The sequence below is a fragment of the Ovis aries genome, chromosome 8 (assembly GCF_016772045.2).
Source record: "Ovis aries strain OAR_USU_Benz2616 breed Rambouillet chromosome 8, ARS-UI_Ramb_v3.0, whole genome shotgun sequence".
NCBI classification, from domain to species: Eukaryota; Metazoa; Chordata; class Mammalia; order Artiodactyla; family Bovidae; genus Ovis; species Ovis aries.
Window position 1 is genome coordinate 30,280,412 of NC_056061.1, and position 14,050 is coordinate 30,294,461.

Here is a 14,050-nt window from a genome sequence, read left to right on the forward strand (position 1 = left end):
CACTGTTGATGGACTATGACTTCTTTCTAGGTTTTTTGTTGGCTTTTGGTTTTCATATAGTTAAAAATGTGCTCATGAATTGCTTTTTTATTTTCACATTTTAATTTGCTATCTTTTTAACATAAGAAAATCAAACAGTTTAACATGTATACATGAGAGAGACCCAGAAAAACTAAGTCACCAAAATGGTTGAAATACCATTCTGAGCTAAAGATAAAAGCGCATGTTGAGAATGGGAAATTAGAAGTGGTCAAGCAGGAGATGGCAAGAGTGAACATTGACATTTTAGGAATCAGTGAACTAAAATGGACCGGAACTGGCAAATTTAATACAGATGACCATTATATCTACTATTGTGGGCAAGAATCCCTTAGAGGAAATGGAGTAGCCCTCATAGTCAACAAAAGAGTCCTAAATGCAGTACTTGGTTGCAGTCTCAAAAATGACAGAATGAGCTCTTCGTTTCCAAGGCAAACTGTTCAGTAACACAGTAATCCAAGTCTGTGACCCAGCCAGTAATGCTGAAGAAGCTGAAGTTCAAGGGTTCTATGAAGACCTACAAAACCTTCTAAAACTAACACCCAAAAAAGGTATCCTTTCATTATGAAGTGAAGTGAAGTTGCTCAGTTGTGTCTGACTCTTTGTGACCCCAAGGACTGTAGACTACCATGCCCCTCCATCCATGGGATTTTCCAGGCAAGAGTACTGGAGTGGGGTGCCATTGCCTTCTCCAGAGGATCTTCCCAACCCAGGGATTGAACCTGAGTCTCCTGCATTGGAGGCAGATGCTTTACCATCTGAGCTGCCAGGGAAGTCTCCTTTTCATTATAGGGGACTGGAATGCAAAAGTAGGAAGTTCAAGAGATACCTGGAGTAACAGGCAGATTTGGCCTTGGGGTACAGAATGAAGCAGGGCAAAGGCTAACAGAGTTTTGCCAAGAGAACACACTGGTCATAGCAAACACCTTCCAACAACACAAGAGAAGACTCTATACATGGACATCACCAGATGGTCAATGCTGAAGTCAGATTGATTATATTCTTTGCAGCCAAAGATGGAGAAGCTCTATATAATCAGCAAAAATAAGACCAGGAGCTGACTGTGGCTTAGATCATGAACTCCTTATTGCCAAATTCAGACTTAAATTGAAGAAAGCAGGGAAAACCACTAGACCATTCAGGTATGACCTAAATCAAATCCCTTATGATTATACAGTGGAAGTGACAAATAGATTCAAGGGATTAAATCTGATAGACAGTGCCTGAAGAACTGTGGATGGAGGTTCGTGACATGTACAGGGGGCAGTAATCAAAACCATCCCAAGAAAAAGAAATGCAAAAAGGCAAAATGGTTGTCTGAAGAGGCCGTACAAAATAGCTGAAAAAAGAGAAGCAAAAGGCAAAGGAGAAAAGAAAAGATATACTCATTTGAATGCAGAGTTTCAAAGAATACAAGCAGAGATAAGAAACCCTTCCTCAGTGATCAATGCAAAGAAATAGAGAAAAACAATTGAATGGGAAAGACTAGAGATCTCTTCAAGAAAACTAGAGATACCAAGGGAACATTTCATGCAAAGATGGGCACAATAAAGGACAGACAGCTTTGTGCTGACAAAGCAAGAGATTTTACTGGGAAAGGGCATCCAGGTGGAGGGCAATAGGGTAAGGGAACCCAGGAGAACTGCTCTGCCACGTAGCTGGCAGTCTCATGGTTGGTTTTATGGTGACGGGATTAGTTTCCGGGTTGTCTTTGGCCAATCATTCTAATTCAGAGGCTTTCCTGGTGGCAAGCATGGCTAAGCCAAGATGGATGCTAGCGAGAGGGATTCTGGGAAGTGGACGGACACGGGGTGCCTCCTTTTGACCTTTCCCGAGCTCTTCTGGTTGGTGGTGGCTTATTAGTTCCGTATTCCTTACCAGGATCTCCTGTCATAAAACAGCTCATGCGAATGGTTACTAAAGGACTTGCCCAGGGTGGGTGATTTCAGTCAGTGTGCTTCCCCTAACGTTTCTCCTCTGTAACTGTCTCTATTTTTGGCGCATAGAGAGCCAAGATTTTGGCAACACCTGCACTGTGGTTTTTTGGCTGCTCCTCCCTAGTCTCTCCATCCCCTCCCTTACCTATTAGCAGGTGTTTGAATCTGCCCTTTGGGACTCAGCAAAGGTCATGAAGGCTGGAGTCTGTTCTCTACAAACAGTGCCCAGGAGCCTTACAGGGTCCTGCCTAGTTTCAGTCATATGGCCTTCCCTGTCTATATCCTGTGACTCTCAGTCTGCAAGCGTTTCAACCTCAGGCAGTTTCTAGGGTGATGAGTGTCTGATGGATCTCTTCTCCCTGGAGATAGGAGGAGGAAGCTGTCATAAGGGAAGATTTATACCCTTCCTTCAGGCAAGGGGCTTCCCTGGTGGCTCTGATGGTAAAGAATCTGCCTGCAATGCAGGAGACCTGGGTTTGATCCCTAGGTCAGGAAGATCTTGTAAAGAAGGGAATGGCCACCCACTCCAGTACTCACATTCTTGCCTGGAGAATCCCATGGACAGAGGAGTCTGGTGGGCTACAGTTCATGGGATCGCAAAGAGTCGGACATTACTGAGCGAGTAACAGTTTCTTTCACTTAGGGGGAAGGAAGAGACCTTTTCTTGCATCTGCTGTTTCTTAGTTGCCTTCAACTCAAAATAATCCTTATGTTAAAGTGAGATACTCTGATCCCCTTCATAGTTGTCTGTGAGTGAAGTCGCTCAATCGTGTCCGACTCTTTGCGACCCCATGGGCTGTAGCCTATCAGGCTCCTCCGTCCATGGGATTTTCCAGGCAAGAGTGCTGGAGTGGATTGCCATTTCCTTCTCCAGGGGATCTTCCCGACCCAGGGATTGAACCCGGGTCTTCCGCATTGGAGGCAGACGCTTTACCGTCTGAGCCACCAGGGATCTTATCATTAATGATTAACACAGTTTGTTTTTTGTTTAAAAACTCCTTCCCAACCTTGAAGTCATGAAGGTGTTCTTTTATAGTTTCTTCAACAGTTCTTGTTTTATCTTTCATATTTAAGTCTCTGTTCCATTTGGAATTATATTTTTATGTATGCTCAGGGACAAAGATTCAATTTCATCTTTATTCATAAGAACCACTAGGTATCTCAGCCTGTTTTGTTGAATAAGTATTTCATCAGTGATTTGAATGACATCTCTGTCACATGCTGAGTATTCATATATGTGTGTATGTGTTTCTGAGTTCTCTGTTATAGTCCATTGGTCCCTATACCAAATCTACATAATTTTAATATAACAGCTTTGTTTGAATTTGTGCCCCAAAACCAATTCTAAAAATTCAGCTTGTCCATGAAAGTTTTTTAAAGGGAGAATCATTTGAGGAGGGGGTCAGAGTCTTTGGGCTTCCCTGGTGGCTTATATGGTAAAGAATCTGCCTGCAATGTGGGAGACCTGGGTTCAATCCCTGGGTTGGGAAGATCCCCTGGAGAAGGGAAAGGCTACCTACTCCAGTATTCTTGCCTGGAGAATTCCATGGACAGAGGAGCCTGGAGGGCTACAGTCCATACGGTTACAAAGAGTCGGACATGACTGAGACTTTCAGAGTCTGTCATCTTCCACTGTTTGCAGACTTTCTTCTGGTTGGTTGGTGGTTAGGTACCAAGGTGGCGTTCCAGGAAGCGTGTGCTCAGCCCACAGTTAGCATCCTCCATGTGGGTGGGGCCCTTAGTTCCTACAGAAGAACTCAAAGTTATTGTTACATACAATGTATATTCCTTGAGAAGGAACCAGGACACTGCACTACTGTTTTTTGGACTGTTTCTCCTTTGTTACTGTATTCCCTCCCTTCTCTGGTTAGCAGCTGTTTGAATCTGCCCTTCAGAACTCAGAGAAGGTCAAGGAAACTGAATGAAGTTTATTTCCTACAAGCAAGCAATGGGGGAAACGGAACAAATTTATACCCGGGAGACCCCATAGGGTCCTGCTCTGTTTCGGTCCCCCCTTTTCTTTGATGCTCCTCAATCCTGAGAAGAACAGGTATGGAACAAGAAAAGGAATAACATTTTGAATAGAGAGGTAGATCCTAAACTCGGCAAAGGAACTAAATTTTCGGGGAATTCAGTTTCACTTCTTGCTAATGTTTAGCAATGCAGTTGAGTTTGAGATATTGAACTCGTATTGAGCCACCTCACTGTGTTCTCATTTATTATATATTGATGGTTTCTGTGTTTGTTTTCTGTATACATTTGGGGCTTTCTATGTAGACAAACATTGCATATGTATGATAACAGTTGTGTTTCTTTTTTAATCTTTTTACTTAAATCCTTTTCTTGTCTCACTCTGTTGGTTAAGTGCTCTGGTACAGTGTTGAACAAAAGCAGTCATAGTATCATTTTTCCTCATTCTAAAATTAATGCTTGTAATTTTATTTTTTACCCTTAAAAGTAATATTTGCTAATAATTTTTGGCATATACTTTTTTTCAGGTCAAGAAGCACCCTTCGAAACTTGTTTTTACTCTAGAATATTTTATATGTTTTAATCATGAATGAATTTTGAATCTTATCAAATAACTTTTCCTCATGTTGTGAGAAGTTTATATGATTTTTCTCCTTTAGTATGTTAACGTGATAAAGTGTATGCATAGACTTTCTAATGTTAAACCATTCTTGTATAAACCCAACTTGGTCATTAAAAATTCCATTATGACATTTATATTTAAAGTGGTTTTCTTGATGACAGCATAGGAGAGTTATGTTTTTTGGTCCACTCTGACACTATTATGAATTTCATTTGCTAATATTTTGTGTAGGATGTATGTATCTTTGGGCAAAAGTAGCCTCTTATCTTTCTTATACTATCTTTGAATAGCTTCAGAATCTCAATTATATCAAGAATATTGCCCTTTTTTTTTCATACCCTGGAAGAATTTATATAAGATAGGAATAATGTTATTTCTTTACAGTCTGGTAGATTATATGTCTTGACTCAGGTGTATGTATATGTGTGTTTGTGTGCATGTGTATTAAGATTTTTATTTGTCGATTCAATTATTTTTTAAAATAGGACCATCCAGGCTTCCTATTTCTTGAATTAGTTTTAGGTTAAACTTTTGTCAATATTTTCATTGTGTGTATTTCCTAATTAAATGGCATAAGATTGTTCATCTTCTGACGTGTTTGTTTACCTCCTTTATTGTTTTTCTTGATCCATCTTGCCAGAGGTTGTCACTTTTAATAGTATTTTTAAATATCCAACGTTTGGCTTTTAAAAAAATCCTTTTGATTGTACCTTTGGTTTTTAGTTTCTTTTTTCTTTATCATTTTCTTCCTTTTACTTTCTATGGACTTATCTCATTGTGTTTTCCTAACTTCTTTAGCTAGATGCCTGTCTCATCAACTTTTACCCACTCTTACTTTCTAATAAACAATTGAAAGTATATATTCCCCTCTAAGAATTGCTTTAACTTTATGCACAGATATTTTCAATACTATTGTTTGTTTAATTTTTTTTGGTAGACAAACATCAGTTTGTTTTTTTTTCTTTTAAATTCCCAAAACAAGGTCTAGCCAAGTTTATTGTTTAGTGGACTTTTTCTTTTTTCAAGAGATGAAAAGTGAGATTCAAAGTGTATACTACTGGTTACAACTGATATAATAGCTTGAAAAAATGATAATACAGAAGTATGAATATAATACAAAAAGATGAGATTTTAAAACTGTACTGTAGGAATATAACTATAATGCTGCTGCTGCTAAGTCACTTCAGTTGTGTCCAGCTCTGTGCGACCCTATAGACGGCAGCCCAGCAGGCTCCCCCATTCCTGGGATTCTCCAGGCAAGAATACTGGAGTGGGTTGCCATTTCCTTCTCCAGTGCATGAAAGTGAAAAGTGAATGTGAAGTCGCTCAGTTGTATCCAACTCCTTAGGAAGCATGTCCAGACAGATAACCAACACAAAGAAATGCCAACAGTAAGTACCTGTCCCCTCTTGTTACTCAATGAGGTGTCAAAGGTGAAATGACTAGGTTAACAACTTAAACTTTCTGCAAGGATTTGTAGTACTGCATCAGCCCAGTCCAGGCCTTAGGAGCCATGAAACCTTCAAGAGATTTCTGGCCTTCTTAGGTAAAGTTTTTCCTTTTGTGTTTTTAAGAATAAATTCAAAGTCTTCATGGTGCTCAGTGTCACAGTAGTCCATCTGCCTCTTTTTCTTGTTATAAGCTGCAACTTGTAAGGGAACTATTTCCAAGATGATCAGACCAGGGGCTGAGGTCAACATTTGGGTGCCATGAGTCTGCTCATAAAGCTCCTTCCCTGTTTCTGGATAGGGCATGCCAGCAGAGTCACATCCAACAATGTAAAAGTTGGCTCCCACAACCATCTGTGCTCTACAATGCCACTGGACCTCAGTTGGTTCAGCATAAATCATGGGACATGGGAAGGTGGCCACCACTGTGGTCTCAAGATTCAAGACTCCTTCCTCCAGCAATGCAGCATGCTTCTTCATCCACCACCTCAAGAGGGACATCATCATCCCTTGTCCAGCCACCAAGAGGGTGAAGGAGAAGGACAGGACACGAGTAGCCCCTCTCTAGAAGTTGCCTGTGGGTATCTTGCATTAATAGAGCATGGCCGTTGTGCACCAGGTTGTGTAATTGAAATGCAAAGACAACATCTGCATTCATATCTTTAAACTTCTGCTATAGCTCAGTAGGAGTAAAACGATACTGATCAAGACCATCATTCCAATAAATTCAGTCTAAGACTTGAGGATCTCCTTCAGTCAGCCAATCTCCTTGTTCCATAACCATCCTGATGTAAGGGTGGTTCTTGCATGTTTTTTCCTATTTCCTGGCACAGCACTCCTCCTTCCTGTGCTCAAAAAAAACTGGATTTCTGGATTTCGAAGAATAGCCACGCAGAGGCCCTTGTATATCAGAGCAAATGCCATGCAGCCATCTAGTCTCTCTTTTTTTGAGTAGCTGTCGGTACTTTAGGGTACTGACAAGTTAATGACAGCCTCATCCAGAAGATAATCGAAAAGAAGGTACTGCAAGTACCCCTTTTCTCTCATAAAGCCATTCGGTGGGGTTGCCCAGTCTTCTGCCAAAACCTGCACCCACTACATGTCCACTTTATTAATTTTCAGTGCCAATAAGGTTTCTGTATCTGTTTTTGTCAAATGAAGTTTATTTTCTGGCACATACAGTTCTTTCACTTCATAAGAGGCATCCACAGTATCCCATTTCTGTAGAAGCTCCATAACCTGCTAAACATAGTCATTTACATCACAGAAATCTGTTTTCAGCACCAATTCAGGGGCCTCTGGTTTTTCATATCAGAAAATATCAGAATCAATCCCAATGAAACCTTTGATTTCTCCAGCCTATGTCTTTTTGTAGAGTCCCTTGACATCCTTCTGTTCAAAAACATGCAAGGGAGCATCAACAAACACTTAAAAGAAAAATAAGCTTGCACCCTCCTGAATGTGCCTTACATTGTTGCACTTCTCAGTATTGTTTTTCAGTTGCTCTGTCATGTCTGACTCTTTGCCACCCCATGGACTGCAGCACGCCAGGCTTCCCTGTCCTTCACCATTTTCCGGAGCCTGCTCAAACTCATGTCCATTGATTTCAGTGATTCCATCCAACCGTCTTATTCTCTGTTGTCCCCTTCTTCTCCTGCCTCTAATCTTTCCCAGCATCAGGGTCTTTTCCAATGAGTCACTTCGAATCAGGTGGCCAAAGTATTGGAACTTCAGCCTCAGCATCAGTCCTTCCAATAAATATTCGGGATTGATTTCCTTTAGGATTGACTGGTTTGATCTCCTTGCTGTCCAAGGGACTCTCAAGAGTCTTCTCCAACACCACAGTTCAAAAGCATCAGTTCTTTGGTGCTCAGCCGCCTTTATGGTCCAACTCTCACATCCGTACATGACTACTGGAAAAACCACAGCTTTGACTATATGGACCTTTGTCAGCAAAGTGATGTCTCTGCTTTTTAATACACTGCCGGGGTCCATCCCCGGTGGATCCAGGGTGATTCGAAGGTGGGGGGACGGTGTCAGCGTCTTTGGAAAAATATATATTTAATTACAGATATAGAGAGAGATTAGAAATGGATAGTGTAGTAGGAGATAATGTAGAAAAAGAGGCTGAATAACTTGGTCTACGTGGAATAGCATCCATGCTCCAGATGGGAATTCAGCCAGAAAAATGGGAGCAAGAAAGAAGCGACATGGGGGAATCAGTCTTTCCGGAAACTGATCCGATTTGTTTATTTTTGGGTTTGCTTATATACCTTTTGTTACATATAGGGATGAATACAGAGTCACGCGGGGTTCAGCAGTCCTGACCTTTATCAAAATCAGGTGCTTCACATAAATGTATAAAAAAAAGGTCTTAGGGATATTACATCATCTTCTGGCCATGAGTGAGACCTGCTGACATTTTATGATCCTTTCTTTCTGATAACCAAAAAACTTATTTCTTCCAAAGGTGTTTTTTCTTAAACCAGGCACCACCCTCCAAATAAAGTTACATTCCTATAGGGTGAGTGTGTGGTGAGTTACAATCAAGAAAGGAATTTATTTAACCCAAGGTTAACATGATTAATCTTAAAGGTTAATACTTATTTCCCCTATATGCTTAAAGGTTAATGCTTATTTCTCCTATATGCTAGTTATATTCATTATAAGGGCAGGGAATATGGAGATTTAGCAGCAAACATCAGCCCAACAAATGAAAATCCTTTCACCAATGTTCCCCTTAAGATCTATTTAGTCTTAAGATAGTGATAAAGTTACATTTTTACATAGCAAGGACACAGTGATTTATAACAAAGTACAGTGATCTATTACAAAAGAGAAAATCCATTAACTCAAAAAGTCTAGTATTGCTAACCTTAAAACTACTATATTTCCTTTTCTATATTCCAAATACACTGATTAATATATTCCCAGGTGCCTAAGGATATGGAGGCCTGGCAGCAATCATTGACTCAACAGGAAGAAAAAGCCCTATGCTAATTAAGACTCTCAAAATACTCCAAAACTCTCTGTGCTGTTTATGGTTGAGAGGTAGTAAACAATCATGTGCTTAGTGGCAGGAGTATGGATAATCCTGTCACACAAGCTAGTCTGTCAGCAGAGAGGTTTGACCTGAGACATCCTTGTCCCACCCAGGGGAGGGAATTAGCAGCGATTATTGACACAACGAATGAAAAACCCTTCACCAATATAATTCCTAACCAACCCACTATACTAATAATTTCCAACTCCCCAAAAGAATTTGCCTTTAGTAAGTCTAAAACATCTCATGCCTCTCAGATTGGGAGGCTGTAAACAATCACATGTGGCTGGACGAACCTATACAGGTGGGCTAGATAACCTTTGGAGGAGTCCGTAAGCTGAAACACTCTTGTCACACCCAGGAATTTTTATTGCCTTGGAGCTGCACGTTTATTACTTCTCCGAGAGAAATGGTTATGGGGGAGAGCATAAAACAGACTCTGGTTTTGGGGTAGATGCTCGGGAACAGGGGGTTTCCTGAGGCTTGATCACGCCTTTGTGTATGCCAAGCCTCCTTCCTCATGACCTTTGGCATGGGCGGAGTTCCTCACACTGGCCCCCGGCAATACACTGTCTAAATTTCATAGCTTTTCTTCCAAGGAACAAGTGTCTTTTAATTTCATGGCTGCAGTCACCATCTGCAGTGAATTTGGAGACCAAGAAAATTAAGTCTGTCATTTTTTCCATTATTTCCCCATCTATTTGCCATGAAGTGATGGGACCACATGCCATGATCTTAGTTTTTTGAATGCTGAGTTTTAAGCCAACTTTTTCACTCTCCTCTTTCACCTTCATACAGGGGCTCTTTAGTTTCTCTCTGCTTTCTGCCATAAGGGTGGTGTCATCTGCATATCTGAGGTTATTGATATTTCTCCTAGCAATTTTGATCCCAGCTTGTGCTTCATTCATCCTTGCATTTTGCATGATATACTCTGCATATAAGTTAAATAAGCAGGGAGACAGTATACAGCCTTTATGTACTCCTTTCCCAATTTGGAACCAGTCCATTGTTCCATGTCCAGGTCTAACTGTTGCTTCATGACCTGCATACAGGTTTCTCAGGAGGCAGGTAACATGATCTGGTATTCTCATCTCTTTAAGAATTTTCCACAGTTTGTGTGATCCACACAGTCAAAGGCTTTAGCATAGTCAATAAAGCAAAAGTATAAGGTGATATAAAATTTGTGATACACACTAAGCCAGCATCTGCAAACAGCTTAGCTATTTCCGCCATGCATCGAACATTCTCTTCTCTGTCTTCAGGATCAAAGCCAAGATTTTTATTGAAACTTTGATGAATGTTGTCACCATCCAAAGTGTAGCATGAAAAAATATGGCAAACCAAGTACTCTTCTAAAGCCATGCTTGCATGCTTTCCTACTCCAGATAAGCCTGTTAGCCATACTGTGTAACCACAAAAGCCACCCGTGGTCCCCACTACTTGATATCCCTTGTTCCTAGTAACATGGTGAGCTTGATAGGTGATATTAGTTGCTCTCTGCATCCCCCAGTTCTGTGCGTTATTGCTCAGTTTAACTTTCTTGCACAGGCTGCTGAGGCCCTTTATGGCTGCACAGGGTGTGGGTGCGGGGTTCTCCTATTTTTTTCCTTTTTTGGGGGGCTGCAACAGATCTTAGTTTTGGCGTGGGGGCTTCTGTCTAATTGTGGCTTTTGGACTTAGTTGCCCCACAGCATGTGGGATCTTAGTTCCCCAACCAAGGATCAAATCCACATCCCCTGCATTGCAAGGTAGATTTTAACCACTGAACCACCAGGGAAGTCCCTTCAATACCACTCTCTGGACCACAAATTGGGATTTCTGGTATAGATTGATTTATGGCAGGAAAATGAAAAATTTTGAGCACTTACTAAGTATAAGCCACTATGGTAATCACCCTAAGATATGAAAATCTACAGGAAAGTAAATCTGTTGTATACTTCTGTTGTGACTCATTTCCTTGAAGTTCTGCAGTCCTAATGTTTTCTTTGTTATAAGGATGTTTAAGCCAATAGGAATAAGACAATGTCAATAGTAAGCAAGGAAGCAAAGTGACCCAAACCTATGAAACAATGAAGAGAAACAGTCTCAGCCCCCCATATATACTTAAATACCAAGGATTATTATTCTTGCCTGGGAAATCCCATGGACAGTGGAGTCTGGCGGGCTATAGTCCATAAGGTCACAGAAGAGCTGGACACAATTTAGCGACTAAACAACAAAAACAACTAACGATTATATTGGGGTAAATGGCAGTTTTTTTAAAATGTGCTTCTTATTTGTTCTCTACTGTATCCTGAGAGAGAAACCAAAAATTATAGTTTACTAGTAAAATGAAAAGGGAAAGTTCTTTGGCCAGAAGTTTTCTCAGTTCTTTGAACCATATGGTTTGGAAGCTTCTGAAGAGCAGCTATTCATACTCTAACTCTATAATTTGTTCTAATCTTCCATGAATATGCACCTTGCCACCATTCATTTTCTTCTGTCCCATAATTTCAAGATCCATATATGGGTGGATATTGGATGGGTAACTAGGAACCTTTCTGTTATTGTTTCAATGACCAGGAAGTCATTAAAGTACTGTACTCAATATCGGAGAAGGCAATGGCACCCCACTCTAGTACTCTTGCCTGGAAAATCCCATGGGTGGAGGAGCCTGGTAGGCTGCAGTCCATAGGATCGCTAGGAGTCGGACATGACTGAGTGACTTCACTTTCACTTTTCACTTTCATGCATTGGAGAAGGAAATGGCAACCCACTCCAGTGTTCTTGCCTGGAGAATCCCAGGGATGGGGGAGCCTGGTGAGCTGCCGTCTATGGGGTCACACAGAGTCGGACACGACTGAGGTGACTTAGCAGCAGCAGTAGCAGCAGCACTCAATATGCCAGCAAATTTGGAAAACTTAGTAGTGGCCACAGGACTGGAAAATGTCAGTTTTCATTCCAATCCCAAAGAAAGGCAATTGCCAAAGAATGTTCAAACTACCGCATAAATGCACTCACCCCACATGCTAGCAAAAGAAAGAAAAGAAAGTGAAGTCGCTCAGTTGTGTCTGATTCTTTGCGACCCCATGGGCTGTAGCCTACCAGATTCCTTTGTCCATGGGATTTTCCAGGCAAGAATACTGGACTGTGTTGCCATTTCCTTCTCCAGGAGATCTTCTCGACCCAGGGATTGAACCCAGGTCTCCTCCATTGTAGGCAGACGCTTTACCATCTGAGCCACCAGGGAAGCTCAATAATGCTAAAAATTCTTCAAGCAAGGCTTCAATAGTACGTGAACCAAGAACTTCCAGATGTTCACTCTGGATTTAGAAAAGGCAGAGGAATAAGAGATGAAATTGCCAACATCTGTTGGATCATCGAAAAAATAAGAGAATTGCAGAAAAATATCTATTTCTGCTTCATTGACTACACTAAAGCCTTTGTGTGGATCACAACAAACTGGAAAATTCTTCAAGAGATAGGAATACCAGATCATCTTAACCTGCCTCCTGAGAAATCTATATGCAGGTCAAGAAGCAACAGTTAGAACCGAACATAGAACAATGGACTGGTTCCAAATTGGGAAAGGAGAACATCAAAGCTGTATATTGTCACCTTTCTTATTTAACTTTCTTATTTAATCATGCAAAATGCTGGACTGGAGAAAGCACGAGCTGGAATCAAGGCTGCTGGAAGAAATATCAATAACCTCAGATGGCGATGACACCACACTTATGGCAGAAAGCAGAGAGAAACTAAAGAGCTTCTTGATGAAGGAGAAAGAGGAGAGTGAAAAAGCTGGCTTAAAACTCAACATTCAAAAAACTAAGATCATGGCATGTGGTCCCATCACTTCATGGCAAATAGATGGGGAAACAATAGAAACAGTGAGAGACTTTATTTTCTTGGTCTCCAAATTCACTGCAGATGGTGACTGCAGCCATGAAATTAAAAGACACTTGCTTCTTGGGAAAAAAGCTATGACTAACCTAGACAGCATATTAAAAAGCAAAGACATTACTTTACCGACAAAGGTCTCTATAGTCAAAGCTATGGTTTTTCCAGTAGTCATATATAAATGTGAGAGTTGGACCATGAAGAAAGCTGAGCGCTGAAGAATTGATGCTTTTGAACTGTGATATTGGAGAAGATTCTTGAGAGTCCCTTGGGTAGCATGGAGATCAAACCAGTCAATCCTAAAGGAAATCAATCCTGAATATTCATTGGAAGGACTGATGCTGAAGCTGAAACTCCAATACTTTGGCCACCTGAATCAAAGAACTGACTCACTGGAAAAAACCCTGATGCTGGGAAAGATTGAAGGCAGGAGGAGAAGGGGACAGAGGGTAGGATGGTTGGATGGCATCACTGACTTGATGGACATGTGTTTGAGAAAGCTCTGGGAACTAGTGATGAACAGAGAAACATGGTGTTCTACAGTCCATGGAGTTGCAAAGAGTCGGAAATGAATGAGTGACTGAACTGATCAAGAAGAATGAAGGAGGATTGCATTTATTTATGTATCATGCATATTTTAAATTTTTAAATAAAAATTTTATGTGTTTAAAGTATGCAACATGATGATTTGATATACATATACATAATGAAATGGTTACTATAGTTGATCTAATTAACATATTACCTCATTACATAATTATTCTTTTTGTGTGGTGAGAGCACCTGGGATCTATTCTCTCAGTAAATTTCTGTATTCAATACTATATTTTTAACAACAGTTATCATATGGCATATTACATTCTCTTAGTCATCTTACATGTCTGCAACTTTGTAACTTTTGACCAAACTCTTCATTTCCCCCACCTGACAGAGTCTACTCTCTGCTTTTATGTATCTTGACATTTTTAGATTTCACATATCATTGAGATCATGCAGATTTTTTCCTTGTGTGCCTGGCTTATTTTGCTTAGTATAATATCCTCCGGGTTCATTCATGTCATTGCAAATGGCAGATGTATTGGGTATATTTACATTAGGTCGAACTGCATGA

General features: G+C 40.6%; 1 pseudogene; it reads right to left on the minus strand.

Moving 5' to 3' along the window:
* Positions 1-6,024: 6,024 nt before the first annotated feature.
* Positions 6,025-7,529, minus strand: LOC101109453 (bifunctional 3'-phosphoadenosine 5'-phosphosulfate synthase 1-like; annotated as a pseudogene).
* Between the last annotated feature and the right edge of the window lie 6,521 nt (positions 7,530-14,050).